General features: G+C 44.2%; 1 protein-coding gene across 1 annotated transcript in view; it reads left to right on the forward strand.

Annotated features, from left to right (window-relative positions):
- Positions 1 to 347: 347 nt before the first annotated feature.
- Nim1k (NIM1 serine/threonine protein kinase) overlaps positions 348 to 17001 on the forward strand; it is a 56218-nt gene continuing 39564 nt past the window's right edge. The window contains exon 1 of the mRNA XM_028885392.2: positions 348 to 691. The gene's annotated coding sequence lies outside the window, so the exon portion shown is untranslated. The remainder of the gene's footprint in view (positions 692 to 17001) is intronic.

Genomic DNA, 17001 nt, shown 5'->3' on the forward strand with positions numbered 1-17001 from the left:
TGCCAGACTCACCCGGAGGAGCTGTCTGTCGCGCGCGGTGCTTTGCTGGAAACCCCTGCTCTGCTGGGAAGGATTACAGGGTTGTGGCGCGGTCATTTAGAGGCAAGGGATGGGAAGGCTGGGCCGGGAGCGCGCAGGAGCTGTTTCGGCAAGGTGTTCCCGTTGACTCGCTGTCTGCTGCGTCTCCGCTTCCCATCCCCTGCTCTAGGAGGGATCCACTGGGCAGCAGGCCCGAACCCCCTCCCGGAGAGTCTGCAGTGGGTGTCCCCCCCACCCCACCCCACCCCCTCCCGCCACACAACTACACACTCCCCTCCCTTCCGCTCCTCCCTCTTGGCTGCCATAGAAACCAGCCTGCCAGGTCCAGGCCCGCGTCGCGCGGCGGTGGCCATCCAGTCTCCTTTTCCCGGCTCCCCAGAGCCAGCCCCCGGCTCGGGATTGGTCCTGTTCTGGACGCCGAGGGGCACTGGGCTCTGGTGGCGGAGCCTGGAGCCGACAGGCAGCGGGGTTTGCCACGGCCCTGTGGGTCAGATCTGCTGCTCATCACGGCTCGCAGAGCCTTAGGAGAGAGAGAGAGAGACCCAGACGTCTGCGCCCGGGGACACCCACGAGCCTGCTCCAGCGCCTGCCACTCTGCGCGCCTAGCCCCGCCGGCCGCACAGCGAGCTCCCCAGGCGGCCTCCCGACTGAGGTAAGCGGGGCTCGGAGCCAGCGCCCGGGTCGCCGCAGCCTCGCCACCCCCAGGCTGCAGATGTGCATGGTTAGAAAGAGGCACTTCTCCAGGACCGCAAGGGAGAAAGGGAGACACAAGTTCTGATCCGCGTGGGGTTAGGGAGAAGGTTAAGCGCTCCTGGGGACGTCCACCGGGTCAATCAGCAAGCTGGAGATGGGGACATTGGCACCAGGGCGCGGGATCCCACCCCTGTGTGCAGGGCCCTGGTCTGGGCGCTCGTGTGCACCGCTCTGTGGGTACGGTGCGGTCACCCGTGTCTGCGTGCGTGCCCACACGTGAGCCAGAGGGCAGCCGAGCGCCTCCCGTGTGCACACACCGGTTCTCTGGCCCGCAGGCGCCAGCCCAAATCTGTAAGTTTGTGACTAGGGCTGAACTGAGCACCTGTGTGACCTGGATTAGCAGTGGACCCAACTTCTCACGGGTGTGGCCCGGGGAAGGAGGAGGCACGAATCCTCAAGGACACCACGCACCAGAATCCTCCTCTAGAGAATGGATGCTTTGGGAAGATCCAACTAAGTCAGGAGGAACTTCCTTGCTCTTCCCGGGTATCTCTCCGGGATTGTCACAATGGAGGTAGAGGACTTGGAGGTTCAGTCGGGAAGGGATCTCAACAGAGTCCGATGGAGAAGCCAAGAGATCGATTTCCCTCCCTTTCCTCTCCTCCTCCTCCTCCTCCTCCTCCTCCTCCTCCTCCTCCTCCTCCTCCTCCTCTCTTCCCTCTTCCTCACCCTTTCTCTCCCTTTTCCAGTTTCCCCCGCTCCGGAGTGTAGACAAGAGGGCTCTATGTTAAACCCACCCTCCCCCACCCCATCTCAAAATAAGGGCGAATGAATCACATTCTAAATGCTCATCGTGTAATTCAGACAAGTTTGGAAATTAAACAAATCGCGTTTGCACTATGGGGCCTGGGGCATCCAAAGGGAAACAAACAAAACCAGACGAACAAAAATTTGTTCCAAGTTACGATTTCAAACGGGAATGTAAAAACGGGTATTTGTTTATCGTAAAAGGAATTTTTTTTTAAAAAAATGTTTGAAAATCCGTATGCACAGTTTGCATCATCAGCATTCGGTGTGATTCACAGAAGCACTTCAGGAGATGGTTTCTGTTAGTGTTGCAAAAGCCCTTCTAATTTTGGTTGCCATGGTAACTAGAGAAGGCGCCCTGCACTTAGAGAGAGGCTGCCTGGCTGGAACCAGGAACTGTTCCTAAAGGGAACATGTCCCCTCGGGTCGCCACGGCAATAACCGAATTCATAAAAAGATACGTTTCTTTTACTTGGAGTAAAACTTCACGCCATGTTTTTTGTGCGGTTTAAGGTTTTTTGTTTTTGTTTTTGGCTTTTTTTTTTCCTTCAAATTTCAGTCTGTGCTTCAGACCTTTCCCTCACAGACAATAAAGAGTAAACACTGCCCTCCAGCAAGTCAAATGGCCATCACTCCCGAGGGTCCGGTTCTCTTCCCACACTAACAGAAGACAGAGGAGCTGTTTGATGCTCAAGGAGTCCTGGCCTGGGTTCAGGCCGGCCTCTGTATTTAGCAGTTAAATTTGGAATTCTAATTAGCTTTCTAATTAGTAGCCGGAGAATGTAGGTGGGGGGCCTGGCAGAGGCTACTGGGGGAAAAGCGGAGCCCTGCTTTCCACAGATTGGTATTTGGTGAGCTGTCGAATGTGCTTAGTAAAGCTCTCCTGCATTTATTTTTGGACTGACCACTATTAAGTGGTAAGCTTGGAAAAACTTTCAAGAAAGGCCTTTTTCTGTTAGGGAGAAATGTGGCTGGGGTTTTGGGCTCCAGTGTGTGCTGTTCCTTATTTAAGCTGCATTTAAAATAAAGACAGGTTTGTATGAACCTAAATTTCCCAGTCACGATTACAAATAGGTTATAGAACTCTCTACGATCTCATTTAGCCTTAGGGTTTTAGTTCAGAAAGATTAATTTGGGACAAACAGTGGTACCTCACTTAACACTTTCATCAGCAAATGTCAGTGCCGTTCAAGATATAATATAATTAATATAATATATAATTATATATTAATATATATTAATATAATATAATTCTTCAACAGCTACGATTTCTTTGATTTCTAGGCACCGATCTCACACATCGGTAGTATATGAATGGAAATTTTGAAAGCTTCTAGACTTACCGTATTAAAAGGGAAAATACAGAGATTATGTCTGAGTAAAGTCACGTTTCCAGCCACATACAGAGTGCCATTTGGGGGATCTGAAAAATATAGATTTAAAGCTGGGCAGTGGTGGCACAGGCCTTTAATCCCAGCACTGGGGAGGCAGAGGCAGGCAGATCTCTGTGAGTTTGAGGCCAGCAAGAGCTACAGAGTGATTTCCAGGAAAGGCGCAAAGCTACATAGAGAAACCCTGTCTCAACCCCCCCCCAAGTGTATACACACACACACACACACACACAAATACTTAAATTCAACTTCAACCTGTACTTCTCTAGGGTTAAAGAACCTTCATGAATTGTCTGATTTTTCTAGAATTGGTTATAAATCTCAGAAGAAAACGTTCAAGTCACTTATGATAATAGTCAACAGCCGGAATGAAGTCCAGTTTAGTTCTTAAATTGCCTTGAATAGCTTCAAGGTTAGCTCAGCCACTGCAAGACGGAATATTGACCAGTTGTCCAGGGGGGCAATCTGCAGTCAAAAGACAAAATGATTTCAGCTAGCCACCTGGGAAAATGAAACAAAAATGTAAGTCACTTGGCAGGCTTAAGATGGGTATCAGTCAAGAAAATTCGGGTGAGAGGGAGATGGAGGGGTGGTGGAGAAGTTCAGGGCAGAGGAAAGAGAAAAGCTGTAAGGAAAGTCTTAAGTGAGGAGAAAGCAGATCAGGGCAAAGTGAGTGGAAGAGAACATTGAGGATAAAGAGGATCACACAGAAGGGAAGCCATGTTACATAACCAGAATCTAAAAAGCATTCTGCTCTTTGTTCTGGACTAGAGCATTGACACTAAAAATTTATTTTATTTTTAATTACACGTCTGTTTGTGTTGAGGGTGTGTGCATGTGAGTGCAGGTGCCCGAAGGGTCAGTTGCCCTAGAGTTGTTGTGAGCCTCCTGATGTGGGTACTAGGAACTGAACTCAGGTCCTCTGGAGGAGCAGTATTATGTTTGCTCTTAACCGCTGAGCCATGTCTCCAGCTCCTACTACTGACACTTTCTAAGCAAGGGCTAGGTATCCTATTTAGCAAAAAGAAGTCCTGTGACCTACTCAGAGAATCCCTGGGGATCTAGAGTGCCCAGGGAAGGGCAGTGCATTTTGCTCCCTGTTTCAGTGATGTTCAAGGCTGCCGCTCTCTTTCCTCTGGGTCTGTTGGGCTAGATGCCTGCTGAATCAATCTTTAGACACCAGGAAATTTTCTACTTACTATTAGTTAGAATCATTTTGTTGAGAGAATTTATAGACACACTTTCAATATGCGATTGCAGATTCTTTTTTTAACTTTCGAAATAGTGTTTAATTTGTCATCAAATAATAAGTTCATTTAATTCTAATCACTTAAACCACATTAAAAGATTGTAATAATAACACTCATACTCCCCAAATATAATCACTGTAGTTTTTAGCAGTTTGATCATTTACCTTCCTATATCCAAATAATTCTTTTTTTTTTTTGGTTTTCGAGACGGGGTTTCTCTGTGTAGCTTTGTGCCTTTTCCTGGGACTCACTTGGTAGTCCAGGCTGTCCTCGAACTCACAGAGATCCGCCTAGCTCTGCCTCCCTAGTACTGGGATTAAAGGCGTGCGCCGCCGCCGCCGCCGCCGCCCCGCCGCCGCCGCCGCCCCGCCGCCGCCACCACCACCCGGCTCCAAAAATCTTCTTATGTTGCTGGGTTTTGATTTTAATAGTTTTAGACATAGTCTACTGAGTTACTCTTATTATAGGTAAGGATTTAATTCTCTTGCTCTACACCTTCCAACTCACTTCCTCCATTTTTTGTGATATAGTTTGTAGATGAAACTCAACTACATCCTCATTAGTAAAACCTTTATCTGATAATGACAGACATTGGGACCAAGGACATGGCTCAGTGGGCAAAAACACTTGACCTGTAAGCCTGGAGACTTGAGTTCCAATCCCCAGAAGCCACGTAAAGCCAGAACTGGTGGTGCATGTGTTTATAACCCCGTGGAAGGATGTGAAAGGCAGAGACTGGAGAATTCCCAGAAAGCCCTAGGTTCAATTCCCAGCAATCACATGGTGGCTCACAACCATCTGTTACGAGATCTGGTGCCCTCTTCTGGCTGAACACTGTATACATAATAAATAAATACATCTTTAAAAATACTCTAAAAAAGAAAACAGAGGAATTGTTTGCAAAGGTTATCAGCCATTGTTTGGGTTACCTGGACTTTATGCAGTGGGAAGGGGAGAAAGAGTTATGGGCTAAAGTCATGTTCTACAACAGTAGGAATAGTTGCAGGGAGCAGAGGTCTTGCCTGGACCATAGTGGAGAATTCTGTCCTCCAACATCTCCATTATATCATATCACAATTAAGCTAGATCCACATTGAACCTCCACGGCTACGGCTGTGCACTACTGTTCACTGCCCATCCAAGTTGTAAACCATGATTGGATTTCTCTCAGCCTTTTCCTCCCTCTGTTTTATATGATTTTTGGAGAAAACATTTATTATTTATTTATTTTTGTTGCCTTAATTTTTAGGAACCCATTGCCACTTCTTGCCAAATATTCTAATGGCTGTGGAAACACCTATTCTTAGTATGTTCCTCACATTCAAATGCATCTGGAAAGCAGTGGTCCTCTCCTGACCTCCTCTCGAAACACAAGGCTATCAGTTCTCCAGTCCCAACAAGTTCCTTACCAGTTGCCGTGCATGTTTGTGTTCTGAGCGATTCCTCGTTCTCTCGTTTGTTTTTTCCATTCTTAGTTTACTGCCTCCTTTTATGAAGCACTTGTTTTAGTAGCTTAATTTTTTTTTTTAAGCTGAGCAGTGGTGGCCACACCTTTAATCTCAGCCTTTAATTCCAGGGGGAGGCAGAGACTAGTCTGGTCTACAGAGTGAGTTCCAGGACAGCCAGCGTTACACAGAGAAACACTGTCTCAGAAAAACAAACAAACAAACAAACAAAAACCTGAGGAAAAAAAATGTTTATGTGTATGAGTGTTTTCCTGAATGTGTTTTCTGTACTATGTTCATGCCTGGAGCATGTGGAGGTCAGAAGAGGGTGTCGATCCCCTGAAAATGGAGTCACAGACATTCAGAGTCACTATGTGGGTTCTGGGAATCAAACCCAGGTCCTCACAAGAGCAGCTAGTATTCTTAATTCTGAGTCATCTCTCCACATTCTGTTGGTGGCTTCTTCTCCTTCTTTTCTTCTTCTCCATCTTCTTTCTCTTCCTCTTTCTTCTTTCTTCTTCCTCCTCTCTTCTTCCTCAAGATTTCTTTTTTTTTTTTTTTTTTTTTTTTTCTCAATAAATCTCAAGTTCTCTTCTTCTCCTTTCATTAACATTCTCAAATCTTTGCTTTCTTTCTCTCTTTTTTTTTTTTTTTTTTTTTGAAAAAATCTGTCTACTCAAATACAAAGTGAACAGATTAAATTATACTGGTTTCAGCGTCTAAAAGTCCAGGCACATGCTTGGGTTATAAGAAACCATTATTCAGCTTAAATTTCAGATTAATTTTATGTAGAGAAATTAAGAATACTTCAGAGAAGCCAGGCAGTGGTAGCACATGCCTTTAGTCCCAGCATTCAGGAGACAGAGGCAGGTGGACCTCTGTGAATTTGAGGCCAGCCTGGTCTACAGAGCAAGTTCCAGGACAGCCAGGGCTGTTACACAGAGAAACTCTGTCTCGAAAAAAACAAACAAACAACAAAACAAAACAAAACAAAGAATACTTCAGAGAGAGAAAAAATGTGAGGGGATCATAAAGTGCCTTTAGTTCAACTTAGCAAATTGCCATATGCTTTCTGCTGAGGGAAGACATTTCCTCAGTGCTGAGGAAGGAAGCTCAGTGTGAAGAACATGGCTAGGGTCTCTCTCTCTCTCTCTCTCTCTCTCTCTCTCTCTCTCTCTCTCTCACACACACACACACACACACACACACACAAAAAAAAAAAAAAAAAAACACATCCCCCCCAAAACAAAACCCAAACCTCAGCTGTGAGGGAAGACTGACAAGGAAGAAACAGTGATTTATTTTAGCTGTGGCAGTGACAGTTGTCTATGATTCTAGCTACTCAGGAGGCTAACATACAAGAACCCAGGAGTTCAAGGTCAGCCTGGGCAAAATTAAAAAAGACATTACTGCAGATTCTGAGTTCTTTGGCTGTGTTCAATGACCCTAATGGCTTATCTGGTCTAAAGATCAGAGCAGCAAACTCCAGAGAGCCAAGAGCTGGTTAATAAAAGTAGATTTCAATATCCTTCATGTTATAATGAATAAAATACCAACTTAACCCCAGCCAAAGGAATAACTACATTTAAATAACTGTCCAAAGAAACTAGTAATATATATTCCTTTCTAGAACCTCATATATTATTCTTTATTTTTTGTTAGTTTTTACTGGTATTCACATGGCACCTACTATGTCCTTTTTCATTAGATGCCTGGATGTACTGAAGATATGAAGAAGGCTAGTTTTATACAGGCTGAACATAATTTGTATGCGAATGTGTTCAATGGGCATGCAGATAACTTAGCAATTAACATCAAGTAAGTAGAGGGGAGAAAATAACACGAAAGCGCTTCTCCTGAGAGTTCTGAATAGTTTTTAATGCCTCTCATCATGTCTACCTGCCAATAAAGACAGTTTGACGTCTTTCTTCGCTGTTTATATCCCTTGATTCCCTTCATCCGTCTTCTTGCTCCATCTAAGACTTCAAGCACTATACTGAACAGATATGGAGAGAGGAATCTTTGTCTTGTTCCTAATGTTAGCAGAAATGCTTTTGGTTTCTCTACATTTAGCATGATGTTGGCTTCTTGTAAATTGCCTTTATTACATTGAGCTATGTCTCCACATGTCTGGTCTCTACGGACTTTTATTGTGAAGGGATGGATGTTGAATTGTGTGAAGAGGCCTTTTCTTTTTTTCTTTTTTCTTTCTTTCTTTCTTTTTGCATCTAACAAGATGGTGATGTGGTTTCTGTATCTGGTGGAGTACAATTACTAATTTACATAATTTACATACATTGAACCATCTCTGCAACTCAGGGATGAAACTGACTTGGTCATGGTGAGTAATCTTTTTGATGTGCTCTTGAATTTGGTTTGCAAGCATCTTATTGGGAATTTTGGCATGCATGACATTATGTATGTTAATTTTCTTTTTGCTTTTTGTTGTTGTAGCTTTGTCTGTTTTCTGTAGCAGAGTAATGCTGGCCTCATAAAAATACTTTGGAAATGTTCCTTCCTTTTCTGTTTTAAGGCATAGTTGAGGAGTATTGATGCTAAGGGTTTTTTCTTTTCTTTTTTCTTTCTTTCTTTTTTTTTTCTTTTTTTTTCTTTTTTTTTTTTTTTTTTTTTTTTTTGATGGTCTGGTAGAATTCTGTGCTATATCCATCTGTCCTGGGCTTTTTTTAGATGGGGATTTTAAATTACTGATTCTATCTCAGTGGTTGTTATGAATCTATTTAAATTTATTTTCTTCATTTTAATTTAATTTTGGTAGGCCATGTATATCTAGAAACTCATCCATCTCTTTCAGTTTTCCAGTTTAGTGAAATCTAGGTTTTAAAATGCTATGTATTTATTATTTTTACGTGTCGGTTTGTTTTTTCCTGTATGTATGTCTGTGTACACCACACATATGTGCAGTGACTATGGGTGTTAGTCCCCTAAGATGGGGTTATAGACAGCTGTGAGCTGCCATGTGGGTGCTGGGATTCGAACCCGGGCCCTCTGGAAGAGCAGCCAGTGCTCTTACCAGCTGAGCCATCTATCCAGCTCCTTGATGGAATACAGTTCTCTCAATTTCCTCAGTGTCTGTTGTAATGTTTCCCTCTTCGTTTCAGATTTTATTCATTTGGGTGCTCTCTCTCTTTCTTTTGGTTAATTTAGCTAAAAACCCATCAGTTTTGTTAATCTTCTCAAAGAATCAACCTTTATTAAAAGATCCCAAAGACTCTACTAGAAAAATTCCTACATTTGATAAACACATTCAACAAGTAGCGGCATGCAAAATTAATACACAAAAATTAGTAGCCTTCTTATATACAGCCACAAACACACTGAGAAAGAAATCAGGAAAGCAATCCTGTTCACAACAGCCTCAAAATTTTTGGAATAAATCTAGCCAAGGAAGTAAAAGACTGGTATAGTTTAAAAAACTTTCAGAGATACTGAAGAAAGAAATAGAAGATGATACCAGAAGACGGATGGACCTTCCACGCTCATGGGTTGCTGGGATTACTATTGTAAAAACAGCCACCCCGCCAAAAAGTGTATAAATTCACTACAATGCCAAATTTCAACGCAGAAATGAAAAACATGGTCTTGCAGTTCCTTTGGAAACACAGAATACCCAGGATGCTCAAACAATTCTGAACAATAAAAGAACTGATAGAGAAATCACTGTTTTTGAGTTTAAGTTATATTATAAAGCTCTAGTAGTAAGAAACAGACACATTGATTCATGGACTAGAACTGAAGACCTAGATATAAGTCTAAGAGCCTATTGATTCTTGATTTTTAAAAATATTTATTTTTATTTTATGTGCATTGGTATTTTGCCTACATGTATGTCTGTGTGAGGGTGTTGGGTCCCCTAGAACTGAAGTTACAGAGTTATGAGCTGCCATGTGGATGCTGGGAATTGAACTGAGGTCCTCTGGAAGAGCAGCCAGTGCTCTTAACCACTGAGCCATCTCTTCAGCCCCAATACCTGATTTTTGACAAATGTCAAAAACACACACTGGAGAAAAGACATTACCTTCAACAAATCATGCTGGTCAAACTGGATAGCTGTGTGTAGAAGATTGAAACTAGGTCCTTGTCTCTCACCCTGCACAAAACTCAACTACAAATGGATCAAGAACCTCACTATAAAAGCTGATATTCTGAATCTAACAGAGGAAGAAGCAGGGAATTGCAGTCAAAAGTTTTCTCTGGTCTCACCTGGCCCCCTTGGTCCCCAGCCTTTTATAAAATAATCATTCAGAGGCTTAGTATTATTTACAAACTGTATGGCCTATGGTAGGCCTCTTGCTAGCTAGCTCTTATATCTTAAATTAACCCGTTTCTATTAATCTATGTTTTGCCATGTGTTCCATGGCTTTACTGGTTTGCTGGCATGTTGTTCCTTGGGCAGCAGGCTGGCATCTCTCCCCTACTCTCCTTTCTTCTCCCTATCTCTGTCTTGGATTTCCTGCCTGTCTATAACCTGACCTACCATAGGCCAGAGCAGCTTCTTTATTAACCAATCATAGCAACACATATTCACAGCATATAGAAAGCCATCCCGCAGCAGGGAATACACTTGAATTTACATATTGAGACCAATATCACAGGCATTAAGACCAGTAATTGTCAAACAGGACCACGTTATCCTAGAAAGCTTCTGTATAGCAAAGGATACTTCATTCAAGTGAAGAGGTAACCTACAGAATGAGAAAAAAAGTCTTTGTCAACTAAACATCTGACAGAGGGCTAGTATCTAGAATATATAAAGAACTAAAAAAAAAAACTAAACACAAAGTAAACAATCCAATTACAAATAAGTCATGAAAATAAACAAAGTTCTCAAAAGATGAATTAAAAATGGCTGCGAAACATTTTCTTTTCAATGTTAACATTTAAAAAAATTGCTAGCTTCCTAAGTCATCAGGGAAATGCAAATTAAAAACACTTTGAGATTTCACCTTTCCCCCAATCAGAAGGGCTAAGATCAATAAAACAAACAATAACAAATGCTAGTGTGGATGTGGGGAAATGGGAATATTTATTCACTGCTTGTGGGAGTGCAAACTGGTACAGCCACTGTGGAAATCAGTGTGGAGGTTCCTCAAAGAACTAGAAACAGATCGACCACAAGATTCAACTACTTCATTCTCGGACTCTACATCCTACCACAGAGATAATTGCTCATCCATGTTCATTGCTGCTTGAGTCACAGTAGCCCAGGAATGAAAACTCCAGTGGTAGGAACGAGTTATCTCTTTTTGAGTTGTTACCCAGTGGGGTCCCAAGACACCCAAACATTACAATGATCCCCACTGCTTTTGGTTACTCTCCAGAACGTGTAGGTAAGACCTTATTGCTGAAGATACCACACACTTGAGTCATAAAACATGGAGGACAAATGAGTACTGACCTGGAAGCTTCATCCTTACTGGCGAGCTTTCTTTCACAGTGCTGGATTGTGCTATGAACACTACCAGAGGAGGAAAATCATCTTACCCATAACAGTTGCATAGTAATCTTGCTCATAACGTTTGCAGTCTTACCCAACTGCAAACATTAGGAGCCTACAGTAACAACTGTCCTGGCAAGATATACCCATTAGGGCAACCCCAGCGTGAATATCTGATGGCATTTAAGGCCCACGCCATGAGACTGAACCCATACCTGGCACTGTTATCAGGGCCAAGAATCTGTGGCTAGATATAGCTCATAGGTCCCGGGAGGAAAAGTCAATATTATTATTCTGCTAAATGAACATAGTACTAAACAATTAACAATAACAATTTATTGCTATGCCCCTTAATTAGTGCACCCTTCAGCTCTCATCACAGAAGCTCCTTCTTGCAGTAGATGAGCCCCCCCCTGAGTTCCATGCAGAGAATAAGAGACTGTGGACTGCTCACTTCTGAAAGTGATGTCTATACCACATCCCTCCCCCCGAGGCTCAGGGAACTTCGTGGAAGAGGTTGTAAAAAGATAAGAGCTGGTGATGGAACAGTGTTTCCTGGACACAGCAGGGCAGTTGTGGAACTCACAGTGGTTGTGACGGCATGCACAAGACTTGTGCAAGCTCAAGCCAGACAAAATCCCAGCAAGGAAGTGGGGAGGTGGGGAGGTGGGGAGGTGGGTACAAAGTCCCACCCCTTGCTGGAGAGCAATTGACATTTGAAAGCTGCTGGGAGAGTCAGCTAGAGTCCTTTAAGAGGATAGCCTCTACTAGGTCAGCCACACTCCACACCCAAGAGTATTTAGTCAACACAAATTGGCAAATTGGCCTCAGTGGTGGTGAGAGAGAGAGAGAGAGAGAGAGAGAGAGAGAGAGAGAGAGAGAGAGAGAGAGAGAGAGAGATTGATTGACTTAAAGGCCAAGTAAAAAAAGCAAGTGTGTTCCAGTTAGGGAAACTGGATTTGTAACTGGCCCCTAGCACGAAATCTTTAGGAATAATTTGCATAATTGAAGCATCCCCCAGACCATTCTTTCAGACTAGGTATTTAATTGTAAATCCTTGGTCTTTGGGGGAAAGAGACTGGGGATTCCTTGGGATCCCAGGCAGATACCGAGCTGCTAGTGCCTGAGAGGTGGGATTTATTTTACTACTGATTTGTGTTGCCTTTGGCTCCATCGGGAAGCATAAACTTGGAGAAGCTAAGGAGCAGAAAGAAGGGCCCAGGCAAGTGCATGGGTGTGTATATTTGCAGAGTTGTTTGGAGAAGCCAAGACATGCAGAAAAGGTCTTAAAAACAGAGTGGAGATTATTTTGTGTGTGTGTGTGTGTGCTTTAAAAATTAAGTTAAATCTGCTGGAAGAGACTAACATAGCACATCCTAAAAATAAAACCCAGGAAGAATTGAGACTTTTCCCCATTTAGTGTGGTCCTGTCAGCCTCAGCAGCCTTCCACACACAGCTTGTTGTCATTGTTTAGGGGCTGGCACAAATGCTGGTTTGCAAACACTCTGATGCTCTCAATTCAAATGCCTCCTTAGGAATGTCTCCCCGCATGTGGTGTGCTTCCCAGGGAACCAAAGCCCGTAATAGGAGAGCAGAGGGACCTGTGAACCCACAGTGTTTCAAAAAGTTTCCACCAGACACGAGCTGCCCAGGGGGCACCGCTAGCCAACCTGCCCTTGATTCAGAGAAAAGCATAAAAAGCCTTTTTAAAATATTTGGTTGTTTTAAAATTCATTTTACTTTAAAAAAATTTTTTTCTCGCCGGGCGGCGGTGGCGCACGCCTTTAATCCCAGCACTCGGAGGCAGAGGCAGGTGGATCTCTGTGAGTTTGAGGTCAGCCTGGGCTACAGAGCGAGACCCAGGAAAGGCACAAAGCTATACAGAGAAACCCTGTCTCGAAAAAACAAAACAAAAAACAAAAAACAAAAAACAAAAAAAAAATTCTCATGAAAGGCTGTTTATGGTGTTTAATTTTTCAGATAATAAAAATATTCTTATGAGAGAAATATCTATTTTCCTACCTTCTGGCTGGGGGTGTGTGTGGGTCATTCCACCTTTTAAAACATCCATCCACTCAAATCAATTCAGTCAGAATCTAGGGACCTTTCCTGGACCCTGGGTGCTCAGAACTCTGAAGGAGCGAAGACTGAGGGCCAGCTGGACAGAACCCCTTGTGAGAATGGACCGGCTGAGTGCGTGCACAGTGACCCAAACACCAGGTGGAGCCGAGGAGAGGAAGCAGGGAGCATCTTGGAGACTGCAGACCCGGGGATGACTTCCGCTTGGAGAAACCAGAAAAGGTGCAGGAAAGAAAGAGTGGGAAGGAAAAAAGGAAGAACATTGACATTAATGTCAACACTAGAAGGTCAACCCACTAAATGGTTAAGAGAGAAAATCAAGGAAATGAGTCTCGCAAAGCTAGAACTGACAAGAAATTTGGTGCTTAGCATCAAACTAAAAATGTAATAAGTCACTTAATCGTCTATCCTTTCCAGGAACATGTTTCAAGCCCCTCTGCTAGGCCAGGACTGTCTAGATAAACAATGACATGTCATTTCTGCTCACATCCCCTCATCGTCTGGATCAGTGTAGAAATGGGTACAGAAATCACCCCACAGACGATTACCAAGGGGCACACCGATCACTTTGGGAATACCACAGGTTTACAAGAGCCCAGGAAGTGGGGCAATAATATACAAATCTGCACTTGGGGGCTGGTGGCGTGGTTCAGTGGTAAGGACACTTGCCGCCAAGCCTGAAGACCCAAGTTCACTCCGAGTCCTACATGTTGCCTTCCGACCTCCACACGCGCACAGTGGCATATGTGCATCCCCACCCCACCCCCACCACACCCAGTGAATAAATAAATATTAAAAGATTTTTTTTCCTAAGACAGGGTTCCCCTGTGTAGCTTTGGAGCCTATTCTAGAACTCGCTCTGTAGACCAGGCTGGCCTCTCTCTGCCTCTGCCTCCCAAATGCTAGGATTAAAGGCCTGCGCCACCACCAGCCAGTGGCCCTAGAGGTTAAGAGCACTGGCTGCTCTTCCAGAGGTCCTGAGTTTAATTCTCAGCAACCACATGGTGGCTCACAAGCATCGATAAGAGATCTGGTGCCCTCTTCTGGCCTGCAAGCATGCATACCGTCAGAACACCGCATACATGATAAATGAATAAATATTTTTTAAAAAGAATTTTTTAAAAAAATCTATATTTTAGAATGATCATTTAGGTAGTTTTCTGGGGAGTAAAGTTAAAGTGAGCGAGATTTAAGGAGGGAGGCCTGTTAGTAGACTGTTTTAACCAACCGGATGCAGGGTAGGTAGATAGGTGTAAGCCTGACAGGCTTGCATGTTCTTCTCTGGGGAAACAGTTCAGTGGGAGAATGTATGTTGACTGTGCATGAAGCTGCGGAGCCTCTCAATCCCTGGTACCTCACAAAAAAGACAAAAAGCCTACAGATGCGGTCAGTCCTTGCCCCGCCTCACACGCAATTAAAAATCCAAGCACGACTAAACACGTTACGCTGCTCCCCGCTACTGTAACAGAGAGCGAGCCAATCCAGCCACGAGATGGAGGTTTGCTGCGGCTCACCGTTGTGGGGGTTCTCACGCTCAGGGTCTATTGGCCCCAGGGATTTGGGGTTCAGCAGTGAGGAGCACGTCACGTCACCAGTGAGAAGAGCTTAGTGGGACAAAACCACATACTTTTGACCAGGAAACAAATGAGGAGGAGAAAGGGGTCAAGTTTTTGCGATCCTCTTTGGAGGCGCACCACAAACCACCTTACTAGCCATAAATCAAACCTAGGAAATACCAGTTGTGAGATTTCTATTATAATTATTTAGAAGCATCGAAAATATCCATCAAGTGTCAGAATATCTTAAGACTCTCCTGTCGGTTCGATGTCCCCGGGGTCTACCGAGTGTCCACCAGTGTCCGCCTGTTGTGGAATCCAGTCCTGCCCCATGGAGGGCGGCTAGGGGATGGGCTCGTAACAGGATGGGGGGTGGGGTGGGTAACGATGAAGTTTGGGGATCTGCAGGACTGGGTGAGGGGAAAAGACAAGGCCAGGCCAGTATGTGTGTGTGGGGGGTCTCTCCAGTGTCTTCCACTCATTATTCTTGACCTGTGGCAGAAACTCCTCCCGGGCAGGCCGCCTGGCAACCTCCGACCCCAGCTCGGTGAACTCCCCATCTTTGTGTTTCAAAATGCCCCTACCTCAGAGCCCAGAAGAAATCCCCCACAGCATTTAAAACTCTCACGCTCATCCTGCGGTACAACAGTCACCCAGTCATGTCTGCACCTCTGTACCCAAAGGCTCTTCAATCGAACTTGATTCGGAACGGAAGGGTCAGCAGGGCCCCGTTTTATTTCCCTGTCTTTTTCCCTCCTTCCCTATGCAAAAGTAGCATGGTCACCTTATCCTGGGATGATGAGTCAGACCAAAAGGAGAGGCGACAGTCTGATGGAGGCACAGCTTGACCCCACCGATAAATGTAATCAAGCCACTCCCTACCCTCCATCCTAACATCTGGGAACAGTCTCCAGGCAGAGGCTAAGCACAGCTCTGAGTTTGCTCCCCAATATTCTGGAACACCCAGAATTTGTGTGAGCGTGCCGTCATGATCATGAGTCTAGTGTCCATTGTATTTGTGCCAGGTTCTCCAAGCCCTAACTTCAGGAGAAAGCAAATCTAGAAAGCCTACCAGATGTATTCCTAATTATAGTTTCGGCTCACCTTCATCGCTCCCGCACAGGAACCAACAAATGCCATTTATTTCTTTCTAATATTTATTGACTTATTTATTTATCAAGACACAGTTTGTGTCGCTGTGTAGCTCTGGCTGTCCTGGAACTCACTATGTAGACCAGGCTGGACTCAAAAATCATAGAGGTTCACCTTCCTCTGCCTCCTGTGTGCTGGGATTAGAGGCATGAGCTTCATTTCTTTCTTTCTTTTACCATCAATATTTGAGTATTTAGAATACACCCCTACTTAGGGTAATATTAATTACTATTAATTGTTACAATTTGTAATTATGCCACTTGACTTACGTTGTGATTGCTATCCTTTTCTTGGTCATCTATTTATAGAATCAATACTTTCTTTTTTTTTTTTTTTGAGTGTTGGATTCCATCATTCCAGGCACTGGGACAGTTTATTACACTAGATCTAAGTTACTTTACAAACATGGTCTTCAGAGACAAGAGACATTCTCAGATAGCAGTAGAGATAAACATTTATTTTTTTTAGCCCTTAGGTCAGGGGCTAATTATAATCCAAACAAAAACAATAACAGAAGCAGTCCATATGGGGGGGGAGGGATGTGAAAACAGCTGGATCTCACTTCCACCCAGGTCTCCTTTCCCTCCATCCTGACAACAGGTCCTTAGTCACTCAGGCTGAAGGTTTCCTGCACTCCGTGGGCACGGCACGGTGGCTTTCCTTGTGAATGCACAGATCTGCATGCAGATGAGTAACTGCTACTATCGTAAAGCTCTTAGAAACTGCCTGTTTCTGCATAGTTTTCGCTGCACAGGCCTTAGCTTCACAGTTCTAAACCAGAAAAGTCAAGCTGACCGACATGGGGTGCAGGCTGAAGGCAGTGAGCCTTGGCTCGCGCCAGAAACCCAGTGCCAGCTCGCCTGAGACTTACCGGGATCTTTTCGAAATGCTTTTGCATTTAAATAATGATCAGTCTCCAGAGCTCTGAGCTCTGCTCCCGCACTGCCCCGTGAGATGAGAGATCCTCATTATCTACTTTCATTTGCCTCCTTGGGGAAATTTTTTTTTCAGTCAGAAATACAGGTCAATTAAACAAGCTCCATGGAACAATGTGGTTCTAAGAACTGGCTGGGAAGCCTGCCGCCTCTCTGATAGGCTGCTCTGCATCTGCCTCTCCAACATCAAGGACTTCA

This window comes from Peromyscus leucopus, chromosome 11 (genome assembly GCF_004664715.2).
Source record: "Peromyscus leucopus breed LL Stock chromosome 11, UCI_PerLeu_2.1, whole genome shotgun sequence".
NCBI classification, from domain to species: Eukaryota; Metazoa; Chordata; class Mammalia; order Rodentia; family Cricetidae; genus Peromyscus; species Peromyscus leucopus.